This window comes from Vanessa cardui, chromosome 12, assembly GCF_905220365.1.
Source record: "Vanessa cardui chromosome 12, ilVanCard2.1, whole genome shotgun sequence".
Taxonomy (NCBI): Eukaryota; Metazoa; Arthropoda; class Insecta; order Lepidoptera; family Nymphalidae; genus Vanessa; species Vanessa cardui.
In genome coordinates, this window is record NC_061134.1 from 2,842,248 (window position 1) to 2,854,197 (window position 11,950).

The window sequence follows — 11,950 nt, forward strand, 5'->3', positions numbered from 1 at the left end:
ATGCGTGTCTCGCCTTGACCTTTATACGAATACTCCATTTAATAGCGTTTTGTGATGACTTATATATTATACGAAAATATATCTCATTGCTTATTATGACATGTCTTTTTTTCTAAACAGTTTATTATAATAAAATATAAGTAATCTTCGTTTAACTTTACAATTTTTATTAAGTTCGTTTTTATACGCTTTTAATTAGTTGCATTGTAAAAATTTAAATATCATAAATCATGTAACTACAGGCACAAGCCTGTAGTTACATGATTTATGATATTTAACATGGGACATAACATCTTAGTTCCCAAGGTTGGTGGCGCATTGACGATGTAAGGAATAGTTAATGTTTCTTACAGAGTCATTGTCTTTGGGTGATGGTGACCACTTACCATCAGATGGCCCATATGCTTGTCCGCCAAACTATACCATTAAAAAAAAAAGAAAAGAAAAAAAAAGAAAAAAAAAATTATATCTATACTAATACTATAAATGTGAAAGTAATTTCTGTATGTCGCTGTCGCAAATCGCTGAAACGAATTTGATGAAATTTGGTATGAAGTAAACTCGAACTCCAAGAAAGGACATAGACTACTTTTTTTGCCTAACCCATGACAACCAACGCCCAAAAAATGCGAGTGAAGCCGCGGCCGACTACAAGTAATAAATAATTTCGTACAAAATAAACGTCACATGAATGCTGGTGTCCAATGAAAATTCAACCTCATACTAAATCCACCAAGCCGCGTTGGAGCAGATCTACATCGTACTATATCCACCAATCCGCGTTGGAGCAGATCTACATCGTACTATATCCACCAATCCGCGTTGGAATAGATCTACATCGTACTATATCCACCAATCCGCGTTGGAGCAGACCTACATCGCACTATATCCACCAATGCGTGTTGGAGCAGACCTACATCGTACTATATCCACCAATCCGCGTTGGAGCAGATCTACATTGTACTATATCCACCAAGCCGCGTTGGAGCAGACCTACATCGTACTATATCCACCAATCCGCGTTGGAGCAGATCTACATTGTACTATATCCACCAAGCCGCGTTGGAGCAGACCTACATCGTACTATATCCACCAATCCGCGTTGGAGCAGATCTACATCGTACTATATCCACCAATCCGCGTTGGAGCAGGTGATTTTTTCGAGCGAGGCCACAGGGGACTACTAGTTAAGAAGTAAATGTATTTCAACGATGCATATAATATAATAATCTCATATAAACTCTCAGATAAAACAATTTTAATAAAATAGAGGTGTCCAGGGACACCTGATTATAACGAAATTGCCTTTGTCTGTACATTATGTATTAAATAAAAGATACAATTAAATAATGACAAAGTGTTAACCAATAATAACAATCTATACGCAAAGGAAATAAAAAATAGTTGTAACTAATATGATATAAAACTGACAAAGAAAGAGACTGAAAAGAAAGAGACAGAGATAATGTGAAAGGGAGAAAGAGAGGCAAGAAAAGTCTGGAGCGGACTTAACGCTTCCCTTATATGACTGTCATTTCAATGTATTGTAAACCGCGTATAAGAACATTGTTCTAGAAATACTAGAAAACGTAACTAAGCCTTAATATTCATACACTTCGCATTGAATACATGAAGCTGTCATGACAAAGATCGTAATCAGAGTTAAATGAGCGCAGTTTATAATCTCGAAATAAGTGCTTTGGTGGGTTATCACAGGTTCGTTCTAAAATAACAGCGCGGTGGAATATGTTCTGAACATTCCCCTTAAAGAGAAAGAAGGCCTTAGCCCGGCAGTAGTAAATTGATAGGCTGTTGTTGTTATTTTCTTGCTGTCCTACGCTTATATAGAATTTAATAAATCTTCCAGCGAAATTTGAAAAGATAATTGTATTTACACTCTCGTACTCGATAGCGAAAAGTTCGTTAAATAACTTTATGTTACAGATTAAATTCTAAAATATCATTTATCCTTAACTAATAAGACTATTAAAGTATGTACGTTACATGAGAGAATACTGTTAAATAATTAATGAGGAATAAAATATAAAAATCTAATTTAATTAATTAATTAATGCTTTATAAATTTCATGAGGGCGCAGTAATTATTTTATTGTAGTTTACACAAGACGAGAAAGAATTGTGTAAAATAAGTATTTAAATATAATAATTATCTGTAAACATCCAAGCCTTCTCCTCAAACGACAAGATCTTAGCCCAGCAGTGGGCCATTTACTTGTTTTCTTTTACTTTGTAATGTAATGTAAATGTAATGTAAATGTAAGCGCCCGTATATTTGCCACTGCTGAGATAAGGCCTCCTCTTCCATTAAGGATAGGGTTTGGAACATATTCCACCACGCTGTTCCAATGCGGGTTGGTGGAATGTTCCAAGGATAACATATCAATGACACTTATTCAAACGTCTGTCGCAGAATCAGGTCAGGATTATTATGGTATTGTCAAACCCTGGATTAAAATGGTTCATCCGCTTTGAATGGACGATGTCGGCAGCGTAGAGATAAATACACAGTACACTTAGACAACCGCTGTTTGTACACTGGGAGCTAAAAATTGAGATTAAAAAGAACATTTTAATGCGCTGCATTTGCCTTCGAACTTTCAAAAACCACAATGCAATCAACATTTACTTTAATCGTCGCGGTAGAATGCTTTCAACAAAATTGACCACATTCTCCATTGCAATTTATTATAGTCTGTAATCGTCCAATGATCAGGTGCTAGGCGAACAATTTGCGGAGTACGTGCGCCAATGGGCCACCACCAGGGAACGATAAATCTTCAATTTGGCCCACTTACCAGCTAATACTGTCAACAAAAAAATGATTTTATTTTTTTTAATTCGTGATACTTTCAATTTATTTTTATGAAAACTGGTGTTTTAAGCAAGCAATCATGGAAACTACTTAAGATATGATGTCCCTTGTGCCTTACACTGGCTCACCAATGTTCAAGCTATTAAAATCAGAATACGGAAATCTTGGTAGACTATGTCACGTGTGGATGGTACCTACCCAGGCGGAATTGCCCAAAGCTCTACATATACAAACATCTTATACATTGTTCACGAGGCTGTTCTCGTGAAGAAGACATTCGTAAATAATGTCAAAATATTTAGCTCCACCAACTAAAAATAAAAAACACGGTGAATATCCCGTATTTATTAACTTTAATAGGAAAAACTGTGGTTATCTAAAACATTATACATCATAATATATTTAAACAAAATCGATTGCATATTTAAATATAGAGTTTATATAAAAAAATAAGAGAATGAGTTTATTTATACACAAGCTATAAATAAAGACATTTAATTAAATTTATATGAGATATTCTCTTATTCATCCAACGGTACTTTCACAGAAAATATATATTCTATTGTATTATAGCTTTTATTATTATTGAGATAAGAGCTATTACTCTTAAAAGGTCTATTGTGTTGGCTATCTGCTAGCTTTATTTTATAACCCATTGTATAAATTGACATCTAAACGTTTAATCTGCTATACGTTTTCGATGTTGCTAGTTTTTCTATTAAGTCGTGAAAAATTTGCTACTTATTTAGCATACATACAACATTACATATCTATGGATTTTTTTATTGATAAATTTTAATTTTTCTTTTGTTACACGTGTTTGTGAAATATTTTATTTTTATAAACGATTCAAATTATAGTAATTATTTTCGAGGCAATCTTTAAATACTGAATAATATTGTTAAACTATATAGTGTCAGGCTATAATTCTAGTATAGTATTAGTCGTTAATATAGTATATTATTCCTCGTGGGGCCAAAGTTATAAAAGACATAAAACAGGATTTATGAAGCAAATGAGTACAGAAGCTATGGTATCGAAACGTCTTTAAAACACGTGTTTTTATCTGTACCTCCAATTTCCTCTCCTACACTTCGAAATGTGACATTGTTTCTAGTCATTGGATAACCTCTTATAGGTTTATTTAAAATGCTTCTAAGATGTTTACGTTACTTATTTAACGTATCATTTTATTATAGCGTAGCATATATCTGCTCGCTACGATATCGTAGCAGAGCTACGAAAAATGAATAGCCGTAATATTTGTGTTTTTTTTTATATCTCGTCATTTTTAAATATTTGTATGACTAAAGTCATACCAGTAATAATTAACTGCTTTTCTAAAGTTCTTTTTTGATGAATTTCATTCAGATTTTAAAGCCAATTCAGGCGTTTAAACAATACTTGCCCATATTACTAGTCGATTTTGATCCATACATAATAATTCATAATATAATTGAGTCTTTTGCATTGATATCTTAAGAATAATATCCAATCATGCATATGAATAAAATAATGTGCAATACTACTATGTGCAACAAAGCTAATCTTATTTAAAAAGCTTTTCTGTTTAAAATATTCACACAGCTCTCACCTCGATTACAACCCTGAGTCACAGCATATGAGTGTAGTTAGTCACTAAGACCGCGACGAGCAAAGGTATAAGCTTTAAGCATACCCAAACTCGTGTGAGAGTAATAAAAATTCTCATTAGAACCTTCGGGCAAACATCGCTCGCTAATATTGAGAATTCATCCTACACTTCAAGGAAAAAATATTTATTTTATTTCATATGAAAAATTAATATCACACGCGAAAAATATTAATAGGGCAGCGGATTTTATCTTACTGTTTGGTGGTGAGAAAACAAATATTTATCTTATTTCGATCTTAAGCCCAAGCAAGCGAGGCTAAATTTATATTAAACATTTTATATGGAAGAAACATCGCATCTGTATAATAAGAGGCAAGCCTCCTAATTCGAATGATCAGGTGTGGTAGCTCAACCAACCCTCATAAAAAATCTACGTCTAAACCTTCATTTTAAAATTTTCCATAACAGTACATAATATATAACGGAAAAAGCATGTCGGAGCCTGTTTTCAAAAAACATGACGTCAGCATTGCTGACGTGACGAGTGTCAGGGTTTCGGTCTTTAAACATCCTCGATGGTATGAAATTAAACTCAGGAAATAATCCTCTCTGATTTATTCCAATAGGAGGGGGTCCGATCGCTCCAACAATCAAATCAAACAGTTTTAAATTATTAAAATAATCATTTCTGATCACGTGTTTTTCTTAAATTCATGGTTTCGCGCCGACAAATATATTATACTAACTTTTGTTTGACATCAGAATGTCTATAGGCGTTTATGGTACTAGAAAATTTTTATTGATCTGTATTAAGTTTTGATATGAAATAAATATTATTTTTAATTTTGTTCTCTCTTATATTAAATATGTAACTAACACGACTTGGTTTTTTTTAATTTTTAAAAAGAGTGACTACTGAGTTTCTTTTGGGTAAAACTTGCATTCCGAAACGGTGGTAGCTTCATTTAATATAGTTTATCAAATAACGATTCAAAAGTGCTTGTCAACTAAACTTAAAGAAGTATATTTTGATTATCGATGCCAATACTCCTCATATATCTCTATCAACATCATTCTAATATATATAACATAACCTAACAACAATTATCGAAAGAAACATGAAAATCGCCATACATCTTAACGATCATATTATGTTTGGAATCGTAAGTTAAATTGTAATGAAATAAATTCCGAACAAAATCGCAAAGTCATTAAAATGTAATACGGCTTAATGATGATGTATAGTATAAATTAAAGTAAAATAACAGCCTGTAAATTTCCCATAAGGAATAAGGCCTCCTGATCCATTAAGGAGAGGGTTTGGAACATATTCCACCACGCTGTTCCAATGTGGGTTGGTGGAATGCACATGTGACAGAATTTCGATGAAATTAGACACATGCAGGTTTCCTCACGATGTTTTCCTTCACCGCCGAAAACGAGATGAAATATAAACACAAATTAAGCACATATATATAGTGGTGCTTGCCTGGGTTCGAACCCGCAATCGTCAGTCAAGATGCACGCGTTCTAACCACTGGGCCATCTCAGCTCGATGATGTATAATTTACGTAATCATTATACATATTCATTACAAGAATAATTCCCTTGTTATGTATTTAAAATTAATGGATAAATTAAAAAAAACTGGCTATAATTACAGAGATTAACACTTCATTTTCTCGTGTCAGTAATTGCTTTAACAGCACTTGAACCAACAATTTTCGACCCCAATTTAATTACATTATTGAACTCATCTCAAAAATTCACAACACATCCTGTGCAATTTATGTCTGCATTCTAAATTTAAAATTCATATCAATCAAATAATTAGTTGACTTGGTGGTAGGACCTCGTACAAGCCCGTCTGGGTAGGTACCACCTAATCATAATATATTCTACCGCCAAACAGTTCTCAATGTTCGTGTCTTCTAGTTCGAAGGATAAGTTAGCCAGTGTATTCACAAATGACACAAGATCTTAGTTGCCAAGGATGATGGTGTATTATCGATATAAGGAATGTTTTAATATTTCTTCTTTTACCATCAGGTCGCCCAGTTGCTTAAGAATATAATAAATAATATGTTTTTGTAAAACCAGAAATCACCAAGGGACAAACTTATCAATTTATGCCTCATATTAATATGATTAAGAGAATGTATTTTCGAAACAAATGCACTAGTTAAAATAATCCTTACGCGGATTGTAATTTAATCGAAGATTTAAAATTTGTTAAAACGATAAATGAATACAAATATTTAAACCAATCAGATTTAATTTAATCTTCGAAAATCCGATTACCTTGTTTATTCGATCGTCGAATAATCCGAAGGATTCGTTTTAAACTTCAATATGACTGTGACAAAGGGTTTTTCGTTCGTTATGCAAACAATTAAATCATCGCAGAGTTGATCCGAGCGTCTGTGTTGACACGTTAGAGTTTCCTCTTTAGATTGCGGATTCTAATATATATTTGGATTCTTTACTATTTTTTTTTCACATATTATTATAGGCATATGACTCCACTCCACCTGATGGTTAGTAGAAGTGCAGTCCAAACGCGAAGACGTCTATTCAAATCCATATTAATATTATCAAAGTGAAAGTAAGTAAAAATATAAGCTACTTTTTTTGTCTGATACATGACAATCAACGCTCTTAAAAGAGAGAAGCCGTAAGCGACTACAGACAATTGGGTAGAAGTCAATTATTATATAAACAGAAATGCTTACACAACGACCATCTATGAAATAATAGGTTGGGGAAAAAGTTTCTTCGTATTTTATATGAAAATTCAAAAAGTTTTTTTTATAGTTTATTTACATTTGACTAAAGTATGTAGGTGCCATTTTGTTCCATAACTTTTTACCATCTTGTTGGTAGTGACATGATCCCATTGCTGTAAAAATTTTGGGGCTTCTGATCGAAAAACTGCGACAAGTGGTTTTGACAGTCCTCTCGTGATGTTAACCTGACACTGCCTAAGGAATTCTGCAGAGACCGAAACAGATGAAAATCTGAAGGTGCAAGGTCAGGACTATACGGCGGATGCATTAATACCTCCCAGCCAAACTCTCGTAATTTTTGTTGAGTGGCTAAAGATGTGTGAGGTCTAGCGTTGTCATGGTGAAAAACCACACCCCTTCTGTTGATCAATTCTGGCCGCTTTCTCTCAATTTCTTGCTTCAATCTCATCAATTGTTCGCAATACAGTTCTGAATCGATGGTCCTGCCGGGCGGTAACAGCTCATAATGAATGATGCCTTTCCAATCCCACCATACACACTGCATTACCTTGTTGCGAGTCAATCCGGGTTTTGCTACAGTCTGTGAAGCTTGACCGGCCTTTGACCACGATCTTTTTCGCACGTTCTTGTCGTATGTGATCCACTTTTCATCACCAGTTATCAGCTTCTTCAAAAATGGTTCGGTTTCATTACGTCGTAATAAAGAATCACAAATTAGTACACGGTTCATTAGGTTTCTTTCAGTGAGTTCATGAGGCACCCATATATCGAGCTTTTTTGTGTACCCAGCTTTATTCAAATGAGTCAAAACCGTTTTGTGGTCAATTGCCAGTTCTTCAGCTACATCGTAACTACTAATATGCCGATCTTGCTCCACTTTTTCAAAAATAGCATCAATTTTGTCCGTAACAGGGCGACCAGAGCGAGATGCATCTTTGATATCAAAATTTCCGGCTTGAAAACGCTTAAACCAAACTTGCGCTACTCTTACAGATACTGCATTAGGTCCATAAACATCACAATTTTTTTTCGCGGCTTGAGTTGCATTTTTACCTTTTTTATAGTAAAATTTTAAAATGTATCGAATTTCTTCTTTAGATTCACTCATTTTAACAACAACAAAAACAAATGAAAATCACACAATTTCCTAATTTGAATTTGGAAGTGCCTTCTTTAAAATTAAAACTTTTTAATGATACCAAAACCAGCCAGATACAAATGGTATAGCCAAAGAGATTTTATTACAAGTTCATACATACTATATGCGAAAAGACTTTTTCCCCAACCTAATACGTCATTGCATGTATACGATCTTAATCTTGCACGATTCAATATAAATATCAACTGTCACGTCTCAATGTGCATTTGACAATACTATAAATGATGAACGTGACTTCTTTAGATATCGTTAATTGAAGGTAAACTTTGTTCTAAGAGATGTCACATATTAAAAAATATACTCCTTTTAAACTTTTTTGAACAGCGTAATTGCACTGACATGGTTACTGATTACAAACAATGCGAATTATATAACTAAATAATGAGTAATCACAAGCACATCGATACATTATTTATAATTGTTTTGACTTAAAAGGAAAAAAATATACGAGGGTATGCGTTAAAAAAAACGACTTTGATTTTTTTGGGACACTCTTATATATATATAAGATTTTATTCTTTTTACTAGGATGACACGGTTAATAAAACAAAATTGAGTTTCTCTCTAAGAGAAAATTAAATGGTTAGTTTTACATACCTTACATAAATAAAAATAAAATAATATAAAATTGTATTGCTTTTCAAAAAAAATTATATCTACGCACCTGTAAGAGAAACGACATTTAATGTTACGTATGATTACATTTAATGTCTTGTACTAAATTATAAAATTCTTTACATTTCTAAGAATTCTCTATTGATATTTTTATAGCTAACAAAATTTAGTTGTCATGATGCGTTCGAAGACAGTTCAGACGTGGAATTCAAATTAAAGAAAATACTTTTTCTTTACATATATTTGATTGCGATGCGATGCGATGTGGGTACCTACGGATAGCAAAATGGCCTACAACCAATAAATTGTAACAAAGGAATAGTATCACTAAATAAACGAAAGTAAAATAAATGGATATTAATGAATCGTAGCTTTGTTCTGAAAGCAATGCAGCTTAAATCGTAAAAGAGATTACAACAATAGGAAACAGAAATGGGCCAAGGTTTGCTCGTGAGAATTACTGAAATGGTTCGAGCGAATTAGGAAAAATTACCCTTTAAGCGATTTCCACGAGCTCGAACTCGCGTTTTATCTTAAAGTTCTTATATGTTACAATTGTTATATTTATTTGCTATAAATGTACATTTATTGCTTTTTCTCTTTCTCTTAATTGATGGTTCTCTTTGTTTAGGATTTTATTTACAACCAGCTGAAACGACTACGACGTTCAACTTTCCAAAACTATTGAGCTGAGATGGCCCAGTGGTTAGAACGCGTGCATCTTAACCGATGATTGCGGGTTCAAACCCAGGCAAGCACCACCATATATATGTACTTAATTTGTGTTTATAATTCATCTCCTACTCGGCGGTGAAGGAAAACCTACATGAGTCTAATTCCATCAAAATTCTGCCACATGTGCATTCCAACAACCCGCATTGGAACAGCGTGGTGGAATATGTTCCAAACCCTCTCCTTAATGGGATAGGAGGCCTTAGCACAGCAGTGGGAAATTTACAGGCTGTTACTGTACTGTACTGTACTGAAAATCTATTATCATCGTAAAAGTCTATTTCTAAGCTTAGGTAATATTCCAATAAGAACAAATATAAATTGTATATTGTGGAGACTGTTAGACAACACAAAAAATAAAGAAAGACAGGCATATCTGACTTTCCGGTTGGTTGAAGGCAAAACACGTAACACGTCTTGACTTCAACCAGGGTTAGCTATTGTAATTTCAGTAGTTCGGATAGCCAAAATAATATTATCGTTTTACAATGATACTTCAATCTCTCTATCTTTTGTTACAATGCCACGCTATCATCCAGTTGTTTTCTAATGATAGCAGTCAATCATATTTAAAATAAGAAATAGTGTTAAATGCTATTTAAAACTGGCATGTAACATACTGCCATTTAAAATAATATTAATTACAGTTTTACAAATTATTGTTCAATTAATTACAATAATAATCGTATAACAACAACAACAAACAAACAGCAACAGCCTGTAAATTCCCACTGCTGGGCTAAAGGCCTCCTCTCCCTTTGAGGAGAAGGTTTGGAACATATTCCACCACGCTGTTCCAATGCGGGTTGGTGGAATACACATGTGGCAAAATTTATATGAAATTTGTCACATGCAGTTTTCCTTCACCGCTGAGCACGAGATGAATTATAAAGACAAATTAAGCACATGAATCAGCGGTGCTTGCCTGGGTTTAAACTCGCAATCATCGGTTAAGATGCACGCGTTCTCACCACTGGGCCATCTCGACCCAATAATTTATTAAAAAAAAATTAATTAATAAAAAAAAAATATATTATTTTTAATAATCGTATATAATAAAGTAAATTCAATAGCCCCTGCTATATTCATAATATGCAATAATAATGTGATAAATTATGATATACAATCAAATGTCATAACACCGTATTGAAGGCTAGGGTTACTCTGTAACACTAGAGTGAATACTTTTCCAATACTGGGCCTCCTGCCCATTCCAAATTCAATCAATTGTTTTTAAATTTACTAATGAAATTATATTTAAACTTATAGTGGAGTAACAAAAACGTTGACAACAAAACCACTTATCATATCTAAAGAACGGCCAAATGTGCCGCCACATGTTAAATTTTCACCTCTGTCCAGACGTTGGCGCCATAAAAACATAATCATTCCTCACATCGAAAACGCAAGACCAACATTGGTGTTCGCGCTTACGATTTTTATTTTAATTATATCTATGTTATATAAACATCTAAATTTATTTAATTTTAATTAAGATTATTTTGCCATATATAAAACCTTTTTTTACAACATTCAAAGAGAAAAAGTAATGTGTAAAATCGAACGTTCTGTGTACTTCTTTTGTTTTTTTATTCACTTATTAGCTACTAATTACAACGTAACAATGTACAATTAAATTGCAAGAATTATTAATATAAACTACTTTTTAAATCATTTTATTGTTTAATTGAATTCGTATTATTTGAGTTCGGACTCCAGTGTCTAAGTATTAGACAATTGGGAACTAAGATTTTATATCTTATGAAGAAGTTCAACTGACTGATTCTTCCTTAAATATCTTTTAAGATACTAACCTGAAAAAATAATTTTACATTCACGTGTATAAAAAAGGTAAAGTAAATATAAAAAAGGTTTTATATAATAGTCAAAATTACTTATTTTTTTGAATTTCAATTTATTAGTTGTAGCTAATATTAGTAATCTATCTATTCTTGACAAATATATCTAGCTTATATCCCACTATATTCATCCCTTATTACTATCCCTTATGATAATATTTTATAACTAGCATACATTCTCATCTGTACATTTTATTCCGAAAATTAAAAAAAAATTGCAGATGACTTCATTTCCTCCTTAAAGCTTGAATTAATGACATGTACTTTAAAAAACAAGCTCTATAAAGTAATATTTTCCCGCTAAACACACATTTCATTTTCCTTATTCATAACTCACAACCGTCCGAAGCCGTGGTGGGTCGTTGGTAAAGTTAATTAAATTATATTACATTGCTATATATCCTATATAGT